General features: G+C 42.9%; 1 protein-coding gene across 4 annotated transcripts in view; it reads right to left on the bottom strand.

Moving 5' to 3' along the window:
- Positions 1 to 25,402, bottom strand: part of LOC122555434 (1,4-alpha-glucan-branching enzyme) — a 628,967-nt gene that overhangs the window by 218,664 nt on the left and 384,901 nt on the right. The gene's annotated exons all lie outside the window — the stretch shown is intronic.

Here is a 25,402-nt window from a genome sequence, read left to right as displayed (position 1 = left end):
AAAGGCAGGCAGGCTGATGTATTATGTGAAAATCAACCACAAAGGAAGCCATTCAGAATTCAATTATCCTTGCAGAAACACAATGGATCCTGTTGAAGGTGTGAGAATTTGAAAAACGTCTGATGAAAAAGCAGGAGACTGGAAGTATTCCCACAGGAATTCCAGCACAATTGAATTTGCTCTGTGCGACAATGATTCATCAAAAATTAACATATAAGCCATCTTAAATTTCATCTGAATAAGTCTTCGAGAGACAACATTTTAAAAACAGAATGCTACTGATGAGACAGCACCAGAGAGAGAACTCTCAACAGAAGAAAAGGCAAAGCAGCTAAGGGCTATATTGCTGAACTGGGGTACCGAAGGCCGCAATCTGCATTGCTCGGAATATAAAATAGAGTGCACACCATTAAAACCCTTGTACTCTGTTCTGCTTTATCCATCTGAGGGAGAAACCGCCAACTACTCAAGGAAAAGGTCATCACAGCAGCTAAACCCAGTCTTCGAGGTTACAATCTGATGTTGTAATGTTGATTTGACTTGATCTATCATCGTCACATGTACCGAGTTACTGTGAAAGGCATTGCCTTGCATGCTAACCAAACAAATCAGACCTTACATAAGTATGATTTGAAGGAGCCAGTGTTGGACTGGGATGGACAAAATTAAAGCAGATCAGGCAGCATCGGAGGAGCAGGAGAATCAACATTTTGGGCAAGAGCTCGATGTAGGGTTCTTGCCTGAAACATCAATTCTGCTGCTCCTCAGATGCTGCCTGGCATGCTGTGCTTTTCCAGCACCACACTCTCGACTGTGATCTCCAGCATCTGCAGTCCTCACTTTCTCCTGGCCAAAGTTAAAAATCCCACACCACCAGGTTATAGTCCAACAGGTTTATGTGGAGGCACTAGCTTTCAAAGCGCTGCTCCTTTGTCAGGTGGTTGTGGAGCAGGACCATTAGACAGAATTTATAGCAAAAGGTTGTAGAGTCATGTGGCTGAAATATAATAAACAAACTTTTTTATCTTTCAGAATAGTTTTGCTACTTACATAAGTACATCAGAGTAATAGAACAGAAAGCAGAATAAAGTATTACAGCTGCAGAGAAGGTGCACAGAAAGATCAACTCTCATACATGAGAACTCTGTTCAAAAGTCTAGTAACAGTGGAGAAGCAGCTGTTCTCGAATCTGTTGAGGAATAAATATTTGTCAGGACTAGGGATAATACCCACTCTTCTTGGGAACAACTTATTTCTGGCCCCTCGTCTGATTTCTGCACAAGTGACAACTATCAGATCACCCCTCAACCATGCCTTTGAGGGAAAGCAGTCCAAGACTGATCATCCGATTTTTAAATCAATAACACTTTATAGCTCTGATACCATCACAGTAAATCTTTCTGTTCCTTTGGCAATGCCTCTACATCCTTCTCACGATATGGATACCAGAACTGTGCTCGGTATTTTACTCTAACCTTTTTACATGAACAGTCAGTTTTAGATACTGCCTTGAGTAATAAGGCCAGATTAATGAATAATCTCATTATAAGGAATTGAAAGGAAGACTGATCCTGATGTTTCAATACATATAAACACAATTATAAACATTGAGTCATTTTTTAACAAAACTGGACACAATTGAAACCATTAACATGGCTGCTGGCAATCATGTGACCTGTGACCTTTGAACTCAAGACAACACCTAGTCTCAAGTTTCTCGTAATTAAGGTAGACATTCACAGCCACCAGGGATGTCACATATCCTTATTCAGTTAAAAATCACTCAATACCAGGTTATAGTCCAACAGGTTTAAATGGAAGCACTAGCTTTCGGAGCGCTGCTCCTTCATCAGGTGGCTTCCAATTAAACCTGTTGAACTATAACCTGGTATTGTGTGATTTTTAAACTTTGTACACTGGCATCTCCAAATCATACCCTTATTCAAGTACAAGTCAATACCAAAAAGAACATTCTGACTGAGATAAATCTATGCACTTTCCCAAAACTCACGAGGGTTTTATCAATTGTTAGGGTTACTGCAAAAACAAAACTAACTGCCAAAAGTATCAAAAAAGTTGTTAACACACAATACAGGATCACTATAAACACTACCCATTATCTGGAATATGCTAGGACAGCAATGCTTTCTTGATCTTTTCTACTTGAGAAAAGTTGTACATCGTACACAAATAGAACTACCAAAGCCATTAAAACTTTCAATCAGTCTGAGAATGAGGCATAAATCATGAAATCGAATCAAAGTATCCCTATAGTGCTGGAAGAGGCCATTTGTCCCATCAACTCCCTGAAAATCATCCCACTCAGATCCAGCCGCCCACCTTATCCACGTAACCCCAGGCTTTCCATTGGCTAACCCACCTAGTCTGCACATGCCTGGACAGTACAGAGCAATTTACTATGGCCAATCCACTTAACCCACACATCTTGTGCTGTGAAAGAAAACTGGAGCACCCAGAGGAAAGCCACACAGACACGGGGAGGCAACAGTACGAACCAATCAGCCACCGTGACGTGGAGGCAAGCTGCATGACATCAAGCGAAGTATGTAATTTGCTTGAATTTTAAGTTCACCCGAGACCCATCCTCCTAAAAAAGTGACCTGAAGAAACCCCAGAATGCGGAAAGTTTTTGTTCGACAAGACACCCACTTCCATTGTAAATCAAGAAAACCAAAAAAAACCAGGTACCGTCTTTGTGGGAGACTGGAGACAGTTAGCAGGAGCTGAGGTAACAGAGTTAAAGGTGCATCACCATGACCTGTAATCAATCTTTGTGAGAGCGGCTGGGGAGGGGGTGGGGGGAAGAGAACAAAAAGTGGGAGTGAGAGATTGGGAGAGTATTGCTGCTTTATTTATAGGATATATGTGAATGAATGAACAACTGTACTTGACTTAAACCCGTACACCTATGGCTGCTGAATATAATTACACTCAGTGAGATTTGGGGCAAAGCGGCAGTCTAATGGTATTATTGCTGAACTATTAATCTAGAGACCCAGGTTCAAAGCTCACCAATTTAAAAAATAACAAAATCTGGAATTAAGAGTTTAATGCTGACCATGAATCCATTGTTGGAAAGATTTCTGGTTTCCTAAAATTCTTCAGGGAAGAAAACTGCAATCCTTACCTGGTCTGGCTGACATGTGACTCCAGACCCACAGCAATGTGGTTGGCTCTTAATTGCTCTCTGGGCAATTAGGGATGGGCAATAAATGTTGGCCAAGACAGCGACATCCAGGTTCCATGAATGAATATTTTTTTTTAAATCCAAACCAAAGAAAATGTCCCCCTTTCCATGTTCAAACACATTAATCATTGGCAGTAAGTAGAAGAGGGTTGTTTTTCAGACTGGAGGCTTGTGACCAGTGGAGTGCCACAAGGATCCTCAATTTTTTGTCATTTACATAAATGATTTGGATGCGAGCATAAGAGGTACAGTTAGTAAGTTTGCAGATGACACCAAAATTGGAGGTGTAATGGACAGCGAAGAGAGTTACCTCAGATTACAACAGGATCTGGACCAGATGGGCCAATGGGCTGAGAAGTGGCAGATGGAGTTTAATTCAGATAAATGCGAGGTGCTGCATTTTGGGAAAGCAAATCTTAGCAGGACTTATACACTTAATGGTAAGGTCCTGGGAATGTTGCTGAACAAAGAGACCTTGGAGTGCAGGTTAATAGCTTCTTGAAAGTGGAGTCACAGGTAGATAAGATAGTAAAAGCGGTGTTTGGTATGCTTTCCTTTATTGGTCAAAGTACTGAGTACAGGAGTTGGGAGGTCATGTTGCGACTGTACAGGACATTGGTTAGGCCACTGTTGGAATATTGCGTGCAATTCTGGTCTCCTTCCTATCAGAAAGATGTTGCGAAACTTGAAAGGGTTCAGAAAAGATTGACAAGGATGCTGCCAGGGTTGGAGGATCTGAGCTACATGGAGAGGCTGAACAGGCTGGGGCTGTTTTCCCAGGAGCGTCGGAGGTTGAGGGGTGACCTTAGAGAGGTTTACAAAATTATGAGGGGCATGGATAGGATAAATAGACACAGTCTTTTCCCTGGGGTTGGGGAGTCCAGAACTAGAGGGCATAGGTTTCATGTGAGGGGGAAAGATATACAAGACCTAAGGTGCAACCTTTCACGCAGAGGGTGGTACGTGTATGGAATTAGCTGCCAGAGGATGTGGAGGAGGCTGGTACAATTGCAACATTTAAGAGGCATTTGGATGGGTATATGAATAGGAAGGGTTTGGAGGGATATGGGCCAGGTGCTGGCAGGTGGGACTAGATTGAGTTGGAATATCTGGTCGGCATGGACGGGTTGGACCAAAGGGTCTGTTTCCATGTTGTACATCTCTATGACTCTAAGTAATCACATATATTATGTCCATGACTCTTAAGATTGGAATTTCCCCCGAAGATTGAAAATAGTCTACTCAAATCATAAAACTATAGTCTTAAACTCTAGCAAAGCTAATTACATCAATAGAAGGGGACATTTATTAAGGTGCCATATATACTCGTGTATAGGTGAACCTCATGTATAAGTAGTCCCTTTAGTTTTGGCCAAAACATCTTGTATTTTCCATATACTTCGCAAATAAGTCGACCCTAGTTCTTCACAGTTAGAGATCAATATTTATGAGTCAGTGTGCCTGCCCGCTGCACACCATTTCGGCTTTTACGTCTGCTGGTCGTACCGCGACGCTTTGGGTCTTCTCGTCTACCAGCCATCGAGCTCTGCTCCAGGTTTTCACAATTACTATAATCTGTGGAGTCAGTTTCCGCCGTTTCAGTTACCCGCAGTTTACCGGCACTAACATATTACAGGCAACGTTCAGGGACCAGGGGGCTGCCTGGAAGGTAAATTTCCCATTTTAAATGACCATATGGATATTGACTTGTTTCTGAGTGTTGTTCTCTTATTAGTACTTAAAAACATATTATTGCTCGAAGATGAAATGCAAACGACAAACAAGACTTGAGTACAAACATTCTTTTTCACCATGTGTCCTAGATTCAATCACCTTAGATATTACCAATATAGAATGAAAATATTACAGTTGTTTTAGCACTTTGAACAAGCTGGGGACATTTTACTTTGTTAACTTTGATAATATCCAAGATATTATTGTTCATTGTTTATATAAAGATCTGGCTCTTGTTTGCCCATTTTTTTGACTCATGCCAAGCATGAATTTTATCCCCTCGAAAACAATACCTTGTGTATAAGTCAACCCCCCAATTTCAGCTCAAAAAATGGTCTTCAAAACTTGACTTATACATGAGTATATACAATGGATTAGTAAATTAACTTTGAAAGTATACAGTAGATAAACAACTGGAAACATACTTCATGAAATATTTCACTATTCCCAGCAAATGTGTATTGCTTGGTGAAATAAAAACTCTAGAGAAATAAATGATCCATTCATGATTAATTGAAGATATAAACAATAGGACTGGACTGAAGAAAAGGCTCAATATTGATGAAAGTTGTGAACTGGAGGAGTAAGAGAGATTTAGAGAACAGCAAAGGATGAGCCAAGTTATTTTTTTCTCATAACTGCTGCAGGGAAATTACACATATTACATTAAATTTAAAACTTAACTGTTTAAACCACATCAAATAACTAGAGAAAGTGTGATATTTTCAAACTTAATTGGTTAATAAAACACAAAGATGGCAAGGCACATGATATCTTTGAGCTGTATATGTGAAAGCAGGCAGGCACCTATGTACATTTGAATTAGACGGTGGTCACTCAGCCACTTAAACTCGCTACACCATTCAATAACATCAAAGCTGATCTGATTAACACAGATTCCGAGTGACCCCTAATGGTCTTTCACCTCCTTACTTACCAAGAATTTACTAACATCTGCCATAAAAAGCACTCCTCCTTAAAACATAACAGAAGCAGAGTTTCAAAGACCAACATTTCTCTGTGGAAAAAAGAAATCACCTAAACTCTGTCTGAAATGGGAGACCTCTGCTTTAACTACTTCAAGAGGACAGATCCTGACTACATCCACCCTGTCAGAATCCTTCAGGATCTTACATCAAATAAATGACCTCTTGCTCTTCCAAACTCCAGCATATAAATACATAGACTGTCTACCTTTCCTCACAAGACAACGTGCCCATTCCAAATTACCCATTAGTTTGGCATACATTCTCTCAACTGCTTCCAACATATTTACATCCTTCACGAGTTTTGAGAAGGTTTGTAGCTCTGGTTGAGGTTCGAGGTGTAGGTTCCAGCACAGCGAGCAAACCTACATCCACATCCTTACTTAGATAAGGACAGAACTACTGCACACAGTATTCCAGGTGAGATATTTACAATACCTTGTATAAATGAAGCAAAACTAACATGCCTATTTTTGTATTCAATAAATAATATTCTACTAATTTTCCTAATTATTTGCCATAGCTGTATTTATTTTTTAGTGATTCATACACGGGGACACTCAGATCTCAAAGGCCATAGTTCCTTGCTGTTTAAGGGAGATATTAATGATTTAGATTTACATGTGGAAGACAGGATTGGGAGATTTGCAGACAACACAAAAAATGCAGTGTACAGTAGTTGATAATCAAAGAGGATAGCTGTCAAGAGCAGGAATGATATCAGTGGTATGACTGAGTGGGCACAGAAACAGCAAATGAAATTCAATCTGGAGAAGTGAGAGGTGATGCATTTGGCAAGAGCAAACAAAGAAAGAAAACTACACAATGAGATTTAGATAAAACAAACTTGGATCTGAAGCTACTCAACCTACAATACCATGCAGCAGGTGCTGGGAAAAGGTTTTGAATGAGCAGCTAGTTAATACTGGCGCTTTGGACAGAACATGCTGAATGGCTTCATCCTGTGCTTAGCTTTTTTAGGGTTCCATACCTCTGCATCACAGAAGAGAAAGTGAGGACTGCAGATGCTCGCGATCTAAGTCATGACTAGGGTGCTGGAAAAGCTCAGCAAGTCAGGCAGCATCCGAGGAGCAGGAGAATCGAGAATGATGAAGGGCTTATGCTTCTCCAGCACCACACTCTCGACTCTGCATTATAGAATTTTGTAATCTTTCAGAATTTAAACAGTATGTGTCTTTACTTCTCCGGCCAAAACACACAATTATACATTATCCCTCATTATACTCCATTTGCCAGATCCTTACTCACTCATTTAATCTTATCCATATTTCTTTGCAGGTTCAAGTCCTTTTCACAACTTATTTTCCTATCTATCTTTGTGTCATCAGCAAATTTAACAATGAAACCTCTAGTCCTTTCATTGTGTTATCAGCTTAATTGATGTAATTACTCTAACGATTCAGCAGATATCGGGACTGAAATCTTGAGAGATGTATTTTACAGGCAAGGTGGTCTTTCACTGAATCACAAGTATGCAATGCTTTGGATTTGGTTTTAACAATAAAACAGAAGGTTATTACACAGAAGAAATGGCAAAACAAACCAAGTTACTTACACATAACACAATTTAAAAGATTTTGAACAAAAAGACGTTCATCATACCTTTTTCTGAACAGCATCACTCTACTGCATTCAAAACACTAGAGAGAATATCCTTTCTCTGTTATATCTGCACATTTGACTTAACTATTGCTTTCAATTCCCACTTTTTAGAGTCTGATATCCTCTTAAGTATATCCAATTGAACTTGGACTTCTTCAACTTCAATTAGCCCCGACCAGATTTGAACCAAACACTTCTTGTCTGGACATTTCAAACTAATCCTTACATGGAGCTAACCTATTTCAAACTTTATTGAAGTAATTCCTTGGTACAGGAGAACTATTTCAGACAAAATGTGTAGGAGCTGGTGTTGGACTGAGTGGATAAAGTTAAAAATCACACAACACTGGTTATAGTCCAACAGGTTTATTTGGAAACACTAGCTTTGGAGTGCTGCTCCTTCATCAGGTGGCTGTAGGGTATAAGATCGTAAGACTCAGAATTTATAGCCAAAGATTAGTGTCATAGAACTGAAATGATATATTAATCAATCCTGGATTGTTACATCTTTCATATTTTAGAATGGGTTGCAGGTTTCGGTTCATTAACATGTAAATCCCAGAACTTCTGTTAATTCACCTTCTTGAGATAACTTAAAGTTTTAAAACAAAAGGTGACGTCTCAGCTCTCACAATGCATTAAAGGTGTGAGGTCAGAGTCTGTGTGGGTCCCAATCTTGAGGCAGACAGGTTCTATTTCCAAAGTAGAATTTACAAAATATTCCATATATTGACTGGCTGCAGATGTGCACGATTTGAGCAAAATAGAACGTATTTGCAAATACTAATTCAACCCATCGTATATGTGCGTACATGAGAGAGAGAGAGAAAGTGTGCACGTGAGAATGTGTGTGTTTGCGTGTGTGCATGCTTGGTAAAGTGTGTGTGTGTGTGTGTGAAAAAGTATAAGTCTAGGAGAGGGTCTGCACATAGGGGTGTGTGCGCGTGTGTGTGTGTATGTATGTGTATAGTGTAGTGCAGTGCAGTAGGGTCACCTGTGATATGAACCCAAGTTCCCGGTTGAGGCCCTCCCCACGTGTACTGAACTTGGCTATTAGCCTCTGCTCGGCCATTTTGCGTTGCTGCCTGTCCTGAAATCTGCCTTGGAGGATGGTCACCTGAAGATTTGAGGTCAAATGTCCCTGACTGTTGAAGTACTCCCAACTGGGAGGGAGCACCCCTGTCTGTTGATTGTTGCGTGCTGTCCACTCATCTGTTGTTTGCTCAGTCTCGCCAATGTACCATGCCTTGGGGCATCATTGCCTACAGTGTATGGGATGGACAACATTGGCCAAGTCACGAGTGCCTGCCGCGTACACGGTGGGTGATGCCCCCACGTGTAATGGTGGGATCCGTGTCGATGCTCTGATATGTCTTGCAGTGGTTGCCCTGACAGGGTTGTACGGTGTTGTGACTGACGATGTCCTGAAGGCTGGTCAGTTTGTTGCGAACAATGATCTGTTTAAAGTTTGGTAGTTTTTTAAAGAAATAGAGGTGTAGGGAAAATCTTGGCGAGATGCTCATCTTCATTGATAATATGTTGCAGCCTGCGAAGAACATGGCATAGTTTTTTGGCTCCCAGGAAGTACTGGACTACGAAGGGTACCCTACTGGTTAGAACCCATGTCTGTCACCTGAGGATGGCATTATAGCTTCTCGATGTGGCATGCTCGAACTGGAGATCAATGAGTTGAGCATGATACCCTCTTCTTATAAGGGCATCCTTGAGCACCTTCAGGTATCTCCCATATTCCTCCTCATCTGAATAGATCCTATATATGATTAGGGCTTGTCCTTAGGGGATGGCTATTTTAATATGTTCTGGGTAGAAGCTAGAGAAGGGTAGCATCCTGAGGTTATCCGTGGGTTTGCGGCAGATTGAGCTACAGAGTTGTCCAACCTTGATGGAGGTGCAAGTGTCCAAGAATGAGACAGATACTAAAGAGTAATTCATGTTAAGTCTGATGGTGGGATGAAACTCATTGAAATTACTGTCTTTTCTCAGCAGAGAGCGGTGCGAGCTGGGCAGAAGTGAGGTTGGAGCGCAGAGCTGGTCGGGAAGGTAAGTGATTGATATTTGAGTGGGTGTGTTCTCATCCCCAGGCCCTACACAGTAGGGCCTCCCTCTCATCCTCCTCCTCTAACCTAACTTTAAAGTTCACAGGTAAGCTACTCAGTGTTCTTGCTTTGGAGACGAAGTGTAGAGTAATGGCAGCGCAGGCAGTGGAATGTTCCTCCTGCAGGATGTTCGAGGTAGGGGTAACCACCGATACTCCTGCCGACTTCATCTGCAGGAAATGCAGTCAGATCCTGCTCCTCACAGAACGAGTTAGGGGACTGGAACTGGAGTTGGATGAACTGAGGATTATTCGAGAGGCTGAGAAGGTGATAGATAGAAGCTACAGAGACATAGTTACGCCAGAGAAGAGAGGGAGCTGGGTAACAGTTAGAGGTGGGAAGGGGAGGAAGCAGGCAATGCAGGGATCCCCTGTGGTCATTCCCCTAAACAATAAGTATACTGCTTTAGATACTGGTGGGGGGGGACAGCCTAGCAGGGGTAAGCTGCAGTGACCGGGTCTGTGGCGTGAGGTCTGGCTCTCAGACTCAGAAAGGAAAGGGGGAGAGGAGGAGAGCGCTAGTTCTAGGAGACTCTCTAGTTAGAGGGACGGACAGGCGGTTCTGTGGGCATGGGCGAGACTCTCGGATGGTTTGTTGCCTCCCGGGTGCCAGGGTTCGAGACGTCTCGGACCGTGTCTTCAGAATCCTTAAGGGGGAGGGTGTGCAGCCAGACATCGTGGTTCACGTTGGCACCAACGACATAGGTAGGAAGAGGGGTGGGGAGGTCATTCAAGAGCTCAGAGAGTTAGGCTGGAAGCTAAAAGCTAGGACAGACAGAGTCGTCATCTCTGGGTTGTTGCCGGTGCCACGTGACAGTGAGGCAAGGAATAGGGAGAGAGTGCAGTTGAACACGTGGCTGCAAGGATGGTGTAAGAGGGAGGGCTTCAGGTATTTGGACAATTGGACTGCATTCTGGGGAAGGTGGGACCTGTACAAGCAGGGCGGGTTGCACCTGAACCAGAAGGGCACCAATATCCTGGGGTCGGTTTGCTAGCAATCTTCGGGGGGGGTTAAACTAATTTGGCGGGGGATGGGATCCGGACTTGTAGTCCGGACTTGTAGTAGGCTAGCTGTTTGTCAGGATGTCCAAGAATGTAGGGAGGCTGTGAAGAAGGTAGCACTGACAGGGAATACTTGCGGACACAGAGATGGGTTCCAGTGCGTATACTTCAACGCAAGGAGTATCAGAAATAAGGTGGGTGAACGTAAGGCGTGGATCGGTACCTGGGACTATGATGTTGTGGCCATCACGGAAACGTAGATAGAAGAGGGACAGGAATGGTTGTTGGAGGTTCCTGGTTACAGATGTTTCAGTAGGATTAGGGAGAGTGGTAAAAAAGGAGAGGGGGTGGCGTTGCTAATTAGAAATGGTATAATGGCTGCAGAAAGGCAGTTCGAGGGGGATGTGCTTTTAGAGGTAGTATGGGCTGAAGTCAGAAATAGGAAAGGTGCAGTCACCTTGTTGGGTGTTTACTATAGCCCCCCCAATAGCAGCAGAGATGTGGAGAAACAGATTGGGAAACAGATTTTGGAAAGGTGCAGAAGCCAAAGGGTAGTAGTCATGGGCGATTTCAACTTCCCAAGTATTGATTGGAAGCTCTTTAGATCAAGTAGATTGGATGGGGCGGTGTTTGTGCAGTGTGTCCAGGAAGCTTTTCTAACTCAGTATGTAGATTGTCCGACCAGAGGGGAGGCCATTTTGGATTTGGTACTCGGTAATGAACCAGGACAAGTGATGGGCTTGTCAGTGGGTGAACATTTTGGTGATGGTGACCACAATTCTGTGACTTTCACCTTGGTTATGGAGAGAGATAGGTGCGTGCAACGGGGTAGGTTTTACAATTGGGGGAAGGATAATTACGATGCTGTAAGACAGGATCTGAGGAGCATAAGTTGGGAGCATAGGCTGTCAGGGAAGGATGTCGTGGAAATGTGGAACTTTTTCAAGGAACAGATACGACATGTCCTTGATATGTATGTACCTGTCAGGCAGGAAAGAAATGGTCGTGTGAGGGAACCTTGGTTGACGAGGGAGGTTGAATGTCTTGTAAAGAGGAAGAAGGAGGCTTACATAAGGTTGAGGAAACAGGGTTCAGACAGAGCAGTGGAGGGATACAGGATAGCCAGAAGGGACCTGAAGAAAGGGATTAGGAGAGCTAAGAGAGGGCATGAAAAATCTTTGGCGGATAGGATCAAGGATAACCCCAAGGAATTTTATGCGTATGTGAGAAACATGAGAATGACGAGAACGAGGGTAGGTCCAATCAAGGACAGTAGTGGGAGACTGTGTATTGAGTCGGAAGAGATAGGAGAGGTCTTGAATGAGTACTTTTCTTCAGTATTTACGAATGAGAGGGACCGTATTGTTGAAGAGGAGAGTGTGAAACGGACTGGTAAGCTAGAGGAGATACTTGTGAGGAAGGAAGATGTGTTGGACATTTTGAACAACTTGAGGATAGACAAGTCCCCCGAGCCTGATGTGGGAAGCAAGAGAGGAAATTGCAGTACCTTTGGCAATGATCTTTTCATCTTCACTGTCAACGGGGGTAGTACCAGGGGACTGGAGAGTGGCGAATGTTGTGCCCCTGTTCACAAAAGGGAATAGGGATAACCCCGGGAATTACAGGCCAGTTAGTCTTACTTCAGTGGTAGGTAAAGTAATGGAAAGGGTACTGAGGGATAGGATTTATGAGTTTCTGGAAAGACACTGCTTGATTAGGGACAGCCAGCACGGATTTGTGAAGGGTAGGTCTTGCCTTACAAGTCTGAATTCTTTGAGGAGGTGACCAAGCATGTGGATGAGGGTAGAGCAGTGGATGTAGTGTACATGGATTTTAGTAAGGCATTTGATAAGGTTCCCCATGGTAGGCTTATGCGGAAAGTCAGGAGGCATGGGATAGAGGGAAATTTGGCCAGTTGGATAGAAAACTGGCTAACCGGTCGAAGGCAGAGAGAGGTGGTAGATGGTAAATATTCAGCCTGGAGCCCAGTTACAAGTGGAGTTCCGCAGGGATCAGTTCTGGGTCCTCTGCTGTTCGTAATTTTTATTAATGACTTGGATGAGAGAGTCGAAGGGTGGGTCAGTAAATTTGCAGATGATACGAAGATTGGTGGAGTTGTGGATAGTGAGGAGGGCTGATGTCGGCTGCAAAGGGACTTAGATATGATGCAGAGCTGGGCTGAGGAGTGGCAGATGGAGTTCAACCCTGCCAAGTGTGAGGTTGTCCATTTTGGAAAGACAAATAAGAATGCGGAATACAGGGTTAACGGTAGGGTTCTTAGTGAGGTGGAGGAACAGAGGGATCTTGGGGTCTATGTTCATAGATCTTTGAAAGTTGCCACTCAGGTGGATAGAGCTTGTAAGAAGGCCTATGGTGTATTAGCGTTCATTAGCAGAGGGATTGAATTCAAGAGGCGTGAAGTGATGTTGCAACTGTACAGGACTTTGGTTAGGCCACATTTGGATTACTGTGTGCAGTTCTGGTCGCCTTACTTCAGGAAAGATGTGGAAGCTTTGGAGAGGGTGCAGAGAAGATTTACCAGAATGTTGCCTGGAATGGAGAATAGGTCGTACGAGGATAGGTTGAGAGTGCTAGGCCTTTTCTCGTTGGAACGGCGAAGGATGAGGGGTGACTTGATAGAGGTTTATAAGATGGTCAGAGGAATAGATAGAGTAGACAGTCAGAAACGTTTTCCCCGGGTACAACAGAGTGTTACAAGGGGACATAAATTTAAGGTGAAGGGTGGAAGGTATAGGGGAGATGTCAGGGCTGGGTTCATTACCCAAAGAGTGGTGGGGGCACGGAATGCGCTGCCTGTGGGAGTGGTAGAGTCAGAATCTTTGGTGACCTTTAAGCGGCAATTGGATAGGTGCATGGATGGGTGCTTAAGCTCGGACAAATGTTCGGCACAACATCGTGGGCCGAAGGGCCTGTTCTGTGCTGTATTGTTCTATGTTCTATTGTTTCAGTGACTCCTCACCATGGGGCTAAAGGAAGAAAATGTCGTCAATATATCTTCTATATAGTGTTGGGGTTGGAGGTCCTGTGCAGCAAAGAAGTCTTGTTCGAACTCGTGCATGAAAATATTGTCATATTGGGGTGCAAACTTGGTCTCCATGGCTGTTCTGCGTGTCTGGATGAAGAACTGATTGTCAAAAGGTGAAAACGTTGTGGTTGAGGATGAAGCGGTCGCCAGTTCCAATGTGTCACAGCGAGAAACCGTAATGATGTCCTCAGGAGACTCCATCCATTTAGAAGTCTCAATGGAGCAGAATTTGTAAGGAGCATCCAGGAGGGTTTTCCAGAGCAGTACGCAAATAGTCCAACTCAGGAAGGGGCGATACTGGAAGTAAGTTTTAGAGCAGACAAAGAAGAGAGAGGTCCTAAAGGAAGTGCGCTAAACTGGAGGAAGGCCAAACATAGCAAAACCACAGGAGCTGGGAAATGTGGATTGGGAGCAGCTTGAAGGTAAATCCACAATTGATATGTGGGAGGCTTTCAAAGAGAAGTTGACTGGAGTGCAGGAGAGACATGTTCCTCTGAAAACGAGGGATAGAGATGACAAGATGAGGGAACCATGGATGACAGGTAAAATTGTGAGACTAGCTCGGAGGAAAAGGAAGCATACATAAGGTTTAGGCAACTGAAGATAGATGAAGCTTTGGAAGAACATCAGGAACGTAGGACCAATCTAAAATAAGAAATTAAGAGGGCTAAAAGGGGTCATGAAACACCTTTAGCAAACAGGGTTAAGGAAATTCCTAAAGCCTTTTACTCATTTATAAGAAGCAATAAGGTAACTAGAGAAACGGTTGGCCCACTCTAGGACAAAGGATGAAAGTTATGCGTGGAGTCAGAGAAAATGACAGATTCTTAATGGGTACTTTGCATCAGTATTCACTGAGGAGAGGGACATGGCGGATGTTGAGGTTAGGGATAGATGTTTGATTACTCCAGGTCAAGTCGACATAAGGAGGGAGGAAGTGTTCGATATTCTAAAAGACAGTAAGGTGGACAGATCTCCAGGTCCGGGTAGGATCTATCCCAGGTTGTTGAGGGAAGCGAGAGAGAAAATAGCTGGGGCCTTACCAGATATCTTTGCTGCATCCTTGAACATGGGTGAGGTGCCGGAGGATTGGAGAATTGCTAATGTTGCCCCCTTGGTGAAGAAGGGTAGCAGGGATGGTTCAGTTAATTATAGACCAGTGAGTCTGACATCAGTGGTAGGGAAGCTGCTGGAGAAGATACTGAGGGATAAAATCTATTTACATTTAAAAGAAAATGGGCTTATCAGTGATAGGCAACATGATTTTGTGCAAGGAATATCATGTCTTACCAACTTAATAGAATTCTATGAGGAAGTGACAAAGTTGATTGATGAGGGAATGGATGTAGATGCCATATACATGGACTTCAATAAGGCATCTGATAAGGTTCCCCATGGTAGGCTGATGGAAAAAGTGAAGTTGCAAGGGGTCCAGGATGTACGAGCTAGATGGATAGAGAACTGGCTGGGCAGCAGGAGACAGAATAGTTGTGGAAGGGAGTTTCTCAAAATGGAGACCTGTGATCAGTGATGTTCCACAGGGATCTGTGTTGGGACCACTCTTGTTTGTGATATACATAAATGATCTGGAGGAAGGGAGAGGTAATCTGATTAGCAGGTTTGTAGATAATACTAAGTTGGTGGAGTAGCAGATAGTGAAGGGGACTGTGAGAGAATGCAGCGAATATAGTTAGATTGGAGAGTTGGGCAGAGAAATGCCAGATGGAGTTCAACCCAGGCAAATGCGAGGTGATGTATTTCAGAAGATCCAATTCAAGATCGAACTATACAATAAATGGAAAAGTCCTGGGGAAAATTGATGAGCAGTGAGATCTGGATGTTCAGGTCCATTGTACCCTAAAGGTAGCCACGCAGATCGATAGAGTGGTCAAGAAGGCATATGGCATGCTTTCCTTCATCGGACGGGATACTGAGTGCAAGAGTTGGCAGGTCATTATACAGGACTTTGGTTCAGCCACATTTGGAATACTACTTAAAGTTCTGGTCGCCACATTACCAAAAGGATGTGGATGCTTTGGAGAGGGTGCAGAGGAGGTTCACCAGGATGTTGGCCGGTATGGAGGGTGCTAGTAATGAAGAGAGGTTGAGTAGATTAGGATTAATTTCATTACAAAGACGGAGGTTGAGGAGGGGACCTGACTAAGGTCTACAAAATCATGACAGGTATAAAGTTAAAAATCACACAACACCAGGTTACAGTCCAACAGGTTTAATTGGAAGCACTAGCTTTCAGAGCGATGCTCCTTCAGCGGGTGGTTGTGGAGGGCACAATTGTAAGACACAAAATTTACAGCAAAAGTTTAGTGTGATGTAACTGAAAGTATACATTAAAAAATACCTTGATTATTTGTTGAGTCTTTTGTCTGTTCGAATACCATGATAGTTTCACTTCTTTCATGTGTAAATCACAAAACTGTTTTTTAAAAGTTGCATTCTCAGGTTAACTGTAACAATTTGCTCTCAAAACCAATCACAACATTGTCACCAAACCACCAGATATTGAAGGACCGATTATCATTTGGAATAGAAAAGATTACTGCAAGTAAGTGTACCGACAACTGAACAACCAGGAACATTACAGGCTGATCCGACAAATGAACACACCCGTGAATTAAACACATTGATCCAGTCCTTCAGAGTTCTCTACGCACCCTCACCTCACGTCCTTCTCGTGTAGGCGACTTCTACTGCCTTCCAAAGGTACACAAAGCCAACACACCAGGATGTCCCATCGTATTGGGCAATGGGATCATGTGAGAGAATCTCTCCGGCTATGTTGAAGGCATCTTGAAACCTATTGGATCCCCAGCTTCTGTCGCGACACTACGGATTTCTTATATAAACTCAACACCCACAGACCAGTCAAACCGGGAACATTCCTTGTCATAATGGACGTTTCAATACAACACACTAGCATCCCCCACAATGATGGCATCGCAGCAACAGCCTCAGTACTCAATACCAACTGCCAATCTCTGAACACCGTCCTACAACTCATCTGCTTTATCCTCTATCACGTCTTCACCTTTGACAACCAGTTCTTCATCCAGACACATGGAACTACTATGGGGACCAAATTTGCACCCCAATATGCCAACATCTTCATGCACAGGTTTGAACAAGACTTCTTCGCTACATAGGACCTCCAACCAACATTATACACCAGTTACATTGACGACATTTTCTTCCTCTGGATCCATGGCAAGGAGTCACTGTTGAAACTACACAGCGATATCAACAAGTTTCATCCCACCATCAAACTCACCATGGACTATTTCGACTATCTGTCTCATTCTTGGACACATGCATCTCCATCAAGGATGGACACCTCAGAACCATACTCTATCGCAAACCCACAGACAACTTCACAATGCTACACTTCTCCAGCTTCCACCCAAAACATATTAAAACAGTCATCCTCTATGGACAAGCCCTACAAGTACACCGGATCTGCTCAGATGAGGAGAAATGTGACGGGCACCTGGAAATACTCAGGGATGCCCTCATAAGAATGGAGTACGATACTCAACTCATCAACCACCAGTTCCGACGTACCACAACAAGGAACCATAATGACCTCCTCAGGAGACAGACAAGTGCTGCAACCGACAGGGTACCCTTGGTTGTTCAGTACTTCCCAGGAGCTGAAAAACTACGCCATACTATTCGTGACCTGCAACACATTATCAATGAGGATGAGCACCTCGCCAAGACCTTCCCCACATCTCCACTGCTCGCCTTTAAACAACCACCAAACCTCAAACAGGTCTTTGCTCATAGCAAGCTGCCCGGCTTTCAGGACAACTCCTTACAACCCTGTCACAGTAGGCGCTGCAAGACGTGTCAGAGTGTGGACATGGATACCACCATTACACGTGGGGACACCTCCCACCATGTACGTGGCAGGTACTCATGTGACTTAGTCAACGTTGTCTATCTTATACGTTGCAGGCAAGGATGCCCAGAGGCATGGTACATTGGGGAAACTGAGCAAAGGCTACGGCAACGGATGAATGGACACCGCACGACAACCAACAGACAGTAATGTTCCCTCCCAGTTGGGAAACACTTTAGTGGTTTAGGACATTCGATCCTGGACCTTCAGGTGACCATCCTCCAAGGTGGACTTCGGGACAGGAAGCAGCGAAAAGTGGCCGAGCAGAGGCTGATAGCTAAGTTCCGTACCCATAGGAAGGGCCTCAACCGGGACTTTGGGTTCATGTCACATACAGGAGACCACCACTGAACTATATACACACACAGACACTCCTAAACACACACCCTTGCACAGGAAATCCTATACACATGGACACTCATGTACACAGACAAGCACACAGACACTCACACACACCCTTACAGACACACACACTTCCACATGCATCCTCTCAGAGATTTAGATCACTCTACAGCAAGGGAGCTCCAAGATTTTGACTCAGTGATATTGAAGGAACAGCAATGTAGTCACAAGTCACGATGATGAGTCAGGAAATAATTCAAAACTACCTTTGAAGTTCTGCTTCCTCATTTTGCGCCTGGCTCCTTGTACTTACACTTTCAATGTGTGAAAATAAAATATTTCTCAACAAAAACATTCTGATGCAAATGGAATCATTATTTGTTTGTCTCTTTGAGCCTTGTTAATCTGTGGTGAAAAAGTGAAAGTTGCGTTTTTGAATTGGTACAAAGTTGGTCAGTCACTGCATTCCTATCCATTAACTGGGTTGGATTTTGTACTAATCCCAGGCCTCAGGTGGTGCAAACCACAAACAGAAAACACGGTTTTATTGTCCCAACTCAATTAATGGAAGACTGATTCAACAAAAAACAAATCCTTCACAAATTTAGGCAAAGCTGGGAGAAGCACAAAAGACCAGCTTGTGTTCCTCTGGAATCTTGCAAGGAAGAACTCACACTTATACTGAAACTTCACAATATGTGGACATCCTAAACTGCTCTACAGTCAATGCAATACTTCTCAAATATGATCACTGTTGTAGGCTAATGTGCATGTTAGGGTCTCACAATTAGCAATACAATAATTAGTGCACATTGCGATCTAATTTGAGAGGTTAGTTGAGAATCTAAATATTAATCAGAACAAGGAGATCTACTCTGTTCTTCAAGAACTTTATATGCCACCTTTAAAAGAATTAAACAATGTTGCAGTGCAGGGCCTGATAATAAAAGACATTGACGCTGAGCCACATAAAAGCTATTCTGTTAGCTGCTTAGTCAGTTCTAAAAAATGTTTAAAAGGTACAGCCATATCTGATAGTGGAATGCTAAACCAGTTGTCTATCCACATCTGTGCAAGCCCTACATTACTTGACCCGTTCGACAAGGTTCCCCATGGGAGACTGGTTAGCAAGGTTAGAACTCACAGAATACAGGGAGAACTAGCCATTTGGATACAGAACTGGCTCAAAGGTAGAAGACAGAGGGTGGTGGTGGAGGGTTGTTTTTCAGACTGGAGGCCTGTGACCAGTGGAGTGCCACAAGTATCGGTGCTGGGGCCTCTACTTTTTGTCATTTACATAAATGATTTGGATGCGAGCATAAGAGGTACAGTTAGTAAGTTTGCAGATGACACCAAAATTGGAGGTGTAGTGGACAGTGAAAAGGGTTACCTCAGAATACAACAGGATCTTGACCAGATGGGCAAACGGGCTGAGAAGTGGCAGATGAGGTTTAATTCAGATAAATGTGAGGTGCTGCATTTTGGGAAAGCAAATCTTAGCAGGACTTATACACTTAATGGTAAGGTCCTAGGGTGTGTTGCTGAACAAAGAGACCTTGGAGTGCAGTTTCATAGCTCCTTGAAAGTGGAGTCGCAGGTAGATAGGATAGTGAAGGCGGCGTTTGGTATGCTTTCCTTTATTGGTCAGAGTATTGAGTACAGGAGTTGGGAGGTCATGTTGCGGTTGTACAGGACATTGGTTAGGCCACTGTTGGAATATTGCATGCAATTCTGGTCTCCTTCCTATCAGAAAGATGTTGTGAAACTTGAAAGGGTTCAGAAAAGATTTACAAGGATGTTGCCAGGGTTGGAGGATCTGAGCTATAGGGAGAGGCTGAACAGGCTGGGGCTGTTTTCTCTGGAGCGTCTGAGGTTGAGGGGTGACCTTAGAGAGGTTTACAAATCATGAGGGGCATGGATAGGATAAATAGACACAGTCTTTTCCCTGGGGTTGGGGAGTCCAGAACTAGAGGGCATAGGTTTCGGGTGAGGGGGAAAGATATAAAAGAGACCTAAGGGGCAACTCTTTCACACAGAGGGTGGTACGTGTATGGAATGAGCTGCCAGAGGAAATGGAGGAGGCTGGTATAATTGCAACATTTAAGAGGCATTTGGATGGGTATATGAATAGGAAGGGTTTGGAGGGATATGGACGGGTGCTGACAGGTGGGACTAGATTGGGTTGGGATAGCTGGTCAGCATGGACGGGTTGGACCGAAGGGTCTGTTTCCATGCTGTACATCTCTATGATTCTATAATAGAGTGAGAATGATGGCTGTTAGGCAGGAATAGGATGAGAGAGTAGTACCTTTTTGGGGCCATGGTCATCCGAAGCAGAAGGGAGGATGCAGTCAAGTAAATCAGTAGCTGCATAATAAGCTGTAGTGAATGGTGGCCTGGAACATTTCTACTAAAGTAGACAAGTCGCTGGGCAGCTGCTAGATTTTATTTTTTCCAATGGTGAGAAGTGGACATTATTGGTGAGACCAAAATTAATTGATCTTGAGAAGTTGATGGTGTATTGCAATATTGACCATGCACCCACTTCAGAATAGATGGGCCCAGAAGTGTGAGAACAAAGGTGGCCATAACTTCAACGTTGGAAATGTTCTAAGTTCATAAGGCATAGGAGTAGAATGAGGCCATTTGGCCCATCGAGGCTGCTCCGTCATTAGATCATGGCTAATATGCTCTTCACCCCATTTTCCTGTCTTCTCCACATAACACTTCAACCCAATACCAATAGGTTTAGCTTCAGCACTGGCCATCCCATTAATGACCAGCACCATCTCCTCTACTGGGATTAAAGATGAATATGCAAGATAGAAGCAGAAAACCATTGTTACAACATATATTATGAACTAATTATAGTGCTAACTCTACATTCTCACTCACCACCAATAACCTTGGTTACCATGCATCCAGCCAAGTTTTGCATTCAAAATCTCTGCTTTTGTCACCATTTGAGGAAAAACATTCCAAAGATTCATGAGTCTTTTCACCTCTATCGTAAGGCCCTTATTTTCAAAAAGTAACCCCGAGTTCAAGATTCTTCCACAAGAGGAAACATACTTTCTGCAGCCAAACAGTCAAGAACCCGCAGGCTTTAAAACACTCCAAAAAATCATTTTTTAAACTCCTAAACTCCAATGGTTACCAACCTAACCTGTCCAAAATTTTCTTATCAGAACAATTAGTCTGGTAAACATTCCCTGAACTGCTTATATTGTTCCTTAAATAAGGAGACCAATACTGGACACAGTACTCCAGATGTGGTCTCATGAATTCTTGTATAACTGTTGCATAACCTTTTTACTTTGGTATTCAATACTACCTGTTATAAATCGTGACAGGCATTGAGTATAAAAATTTGCAAGTCATGTTACAGCAATGTAAAACTTTAGTTCAAGTATTGGAATATTTGGAGTATTGAATGCAGTTCTGTTCACCACACTTTAAGAAAGATGTGGAGGCTATGAAAAGAGTGCAAGAGAAGTTTACCCCGATGCTGCCTGGATTGGAGTGTGTTAGCTAGAAGGAGAGGATGGACAAATTTGAAATGTTTTCACTGATTATTGGAGACTGATGGGTGACGTGACAGACATATATAAAATTACGAAGGGCATGGATAGGGTGGATAGTCAGAGCCTTTTTCCCAGGGGGGAAATGCCAGATTCTTGGGGGCATTGGTTTAAGGTGAGAGGGGAAATGCTTAAAGGAGATTTTTTTTTTAAACAGAGGGTGGTAGGTGCCTGGCACACATTGCAAGGATAGGTGTCAGAAGCAGATATAATTGCCATGTTTAAGAGGCAGTTGGACAAACACAGGTAGGGGATAGAGCAGTACGGAACACGTGGGCAGACGGGGTTAATATAGTATGGCATCATGGTCAACAAAGACATGGCGGGCCAAAGGGCATGTCCCTAACTGTACTGTTCTATGTTCTAAACAATATCCTGGCAATAGTGCTGAAGGGTGGTGCTTCAGGATTAGTTATGTTTTTAGTTGAACTGCTCCAATACACTGACAATACTATGATATACCAATCAAAGTGGAAAATTACCCAGCCATGCTACTCCACTGAGCATATCGGACATCTCTTCTTTCTATCTTTTCTGCAAAGTATGATTCCTGAAAACCTCGGAGTTTCAATCTTTTACACTGTGCCATTCTTATGCTTTCAAGGGCTTAGACTATCTTCACTTCTCCCTCAGCACTTGTTCCCGCCACAATGCACTCCCCCAAGTACAGATCAGCTTCAATTCGTGCTAGTCACTCATAGTATGGACCTCACTGCTGTGACCAGCCAAAGAACCGTGAGATAAGTCCTGGCTGAATGCAGAGATTGTTCAAACGACCAGGCAGCATGCGGTCGGCAGGCAGCCAGCCCAAATTGCAATCAATGGGCAGCAGGTTAATTGTGCATCACGATTTTTGTACAGTTTTTAGAGGCTATGTAATTTAGTTTTTACTTGGTCATTAAGAAAGAGACAACTGTTTTCTTCGAATCTCAGTCAGAAGAGGAGGCTTGGAGAAGCTGCCTTTTGAAGTCCTCATTAACACCCACAGGAGAATTTTGGGTCCAGGGTTAACATGTGTTACTGCATGTGGCTGTTTAAGATACTTAAAACGAAATCATTAGCATTACTAAATGACAAATTGTCAAATGTATTGCTGTCTTTAGCTTTATAAAACTGTTTAATGAGCAAAAAGACATGTCCAACATTATTAGTACACAGCTCCTTGATGAGCTGTACCTTGGGGTCCTTGCTTATATATTGCACTCTGTCTTCTTGACTTCTCCAGATATCCCATACTTCTCCCTGACTATTGACATATCCTCTGGGTTTGTGCACATCTTTTATTTCTCTAATTTCTTTCATGATTACCTCCTTTTGTCTTGTCGCTTTGTCACTTCTTGTCATTTAATCATCTTCAGTCCTCCACATTCTGGCAAATTTATATAATTAAAAAAGCCTGAATAATGAGGGAGAATTTTTTTTTGACTTGAATACAATAGGCTATCTTGCCTATTGTAAAAATGTCAGGGATAATCCTGTACTCCTAGTACAGTAATCCTCTACACTTGCGCATGCTGCAGGCTCAAAAGGGAGACCTGAAATAAATGCCATGTTCTCAATCAGCCTTTACATCTGCATGAATATATCGGGTTTGTGACAAAGCCACAAAGAGAGCACAGGATTGCTGTTTAAAGGAAAATTCAAATCAATAACAATCTCGTAATCTTCAGTAACTCCATTTAAAACCCATTGAGTTTTTATAAGATTTTCTAAGTAGTGGTAGCAATGAAAAGAATTAGGAAACATGTGCTTTGTTATATTGATTTGTTTCAATTCATTGAGCTAAAAGGCAGTGATAAGCCATTTCCTGGGCAACAGCTTTTTGCTAACAGAGCCTCACAACACAACTAGATGGCACTGCCTAGCTCAGTAATGGAACATGCAGGCCAGTCGCTGTGTTCGCCGCTGCTACCTTAAGCTCATTTCACCAACTGGCCTCATCAATCCTGGGATATCAAGTTGATAAACAGGCCACATCTAATTAATAAAGCCCATTAGAAGATGCAAGAATACAATGAAAAGATAAAGGAACAAACTTGCAATTGCATAGCACCCTGCATGATTTCAGGACACCTCAAGTGTTTCAGAGCCACTGAACTACTCTTTCAAAACTGTCGTCAAATGTTGAACTATATAAAAAGTGCAAACTAATTTTCTCACACTAAGCTCCCACAGACAACTAATGGAAAAATACGGCATCTATTTCAGTGCTGTCAATTCAAAAATAAATACTGTCCAGGCATTAGGGAGAGCTTCTAGTTTTCTTTGGAATTAACAGAACCCAAGGAGGGAAACATAATATCAGTTTAACTTCTCTCTGAAAGAGAACACCTTTAATAGTGCAGTACAAGTGTGATCATGTGCTTAAATCTCTGAAGTAGGGGTTGAGGTCACAAATCTCTCAAAGTCAGAAATGCTCTATCCACCAAGCCACGAAAACAATTAACCCTGGCACAGTTTTTCAGAGATAGAATATTCCGGTGAATCATTTCCTTCCCCAGGAATGCTCAGGCCTTATCTCTGCTCCCTCCAACTGTGATCAGCTAATTCTGTGTGTCTAGAGATTTGAATCCTAGTCTCCTAGGTTAGCATTACATCGATAGGTGATCGGGGGAATTACCACGATAGCATACCACAGGCTGCTCCTTGCTGAATGCTGACCAGAGGATTGAGCACGCACAGCGTGCCTTGAAACACTCAGTAGCTACATCAATCTGCAGTGTCAGTTCAAAAGGTAAGTAGCCATGTGTTTTCAGCTAGATATGGGTTTCATTAGCTCTAGAAAGCCACAAAGACTGCAATTTTCCAATCTCTGGTGACTTTTAAAAGGGTTCCTTTTTCATAATTTAGCAGTAACTGTCACTTTTGAGAAGGAAGGAGTCCAATTAGCAACCAACTCAGATACCCTTTCAACATTTGGCATCAGTAAGCAAAAAAAAATGCAGGACTTCACAGCAGAAGGAATGTTTTCCCAGCTCCATTCGATTTCATAATCTCAAAACATTAATTAATTAATAGAAAATATCCGGAAAAACAATAACCTTTATATCACAGAGACAACCCTGATTGAGCTATGTAACATGTGGAAATGTTTCTTTGATCGGATTACTCCTGTTTCATCTCCCATCCTGCTGAAAATGCTGCGTTATTTTAGGGCTTGGCTTCACAAGCTTTAGAGGAGACTATAATCCTCCACACAATCATGGTGTCCTGTTTAAGCTGAGTTTCTGACCATTTACCTGCACCTGTGAAGAGCACGTCACTGAACAGATTTAAAGATAGTTTTCTAAACACAAAAGGCATCAAGAGATATGAGGAAAGAGATGAGTATGGTATTGTGACGGTGAGTGTTATGATGGATCAAATGGCTGACATTTGCTCATATTTTATATGTTTCTATTACCGGTACCATCTCCCCTCTGCAGTATTGTCTGGTTTTGCCAGCACCCCCCACTTGATCATCTCCCCTCTGCAGTATTGTCTGGTTTTGTCAGCACCCCCCCACTTGATCAACTTCTGATGGAGTTCTGATCCCATACCCTGTGTTAGTTTTCAGTTTAATTACTCCAACACACTCCCAGCTGCCTCTTATATGCTACCAAGTAAACTTCAGGTTATCCAAAACTCTGCTGCCTGTATTCTATCTTACAACAAGTCCTGTTCACTCATTACCCTCGTGTTCAATGACCTATAGTAGTTACGGTTTAAATAATACCTCAACTTTAAAATTCTCATCCTTGTTATCCATGGCCTTGATCCTTCCTATCTCTATACACCTACATCTCCCATAAAACGATTCTGCATTTCTCCAATTCTGTATACTTGTGTCACAGAGTTTGATCTATTAA

The sequence above is a fragment of the Chiloscyllium plagiosum genome, unplaced genomic scaffold, assembly GCF_037043375.1.
Source record: "Chiloscyllium plagiosum isolate Xiang-an unplaced genomic scaffold, Cpla_swu_hap1 HiC_scaffold_12, whole genome shotgun sequence".
NCBI classification, from domain to species: Eukaryota; Metazoa; Chordata; class Chondrichthyes; order Orectolobiformes; family Hemiscylliidae; genus Chiloscyllium; species Chiloscyllium plagiosum.
Note: the sequence above shows the minus strand (reverse complement) of the source record. Positions and strands in the feature narration are given on the sequence as shown.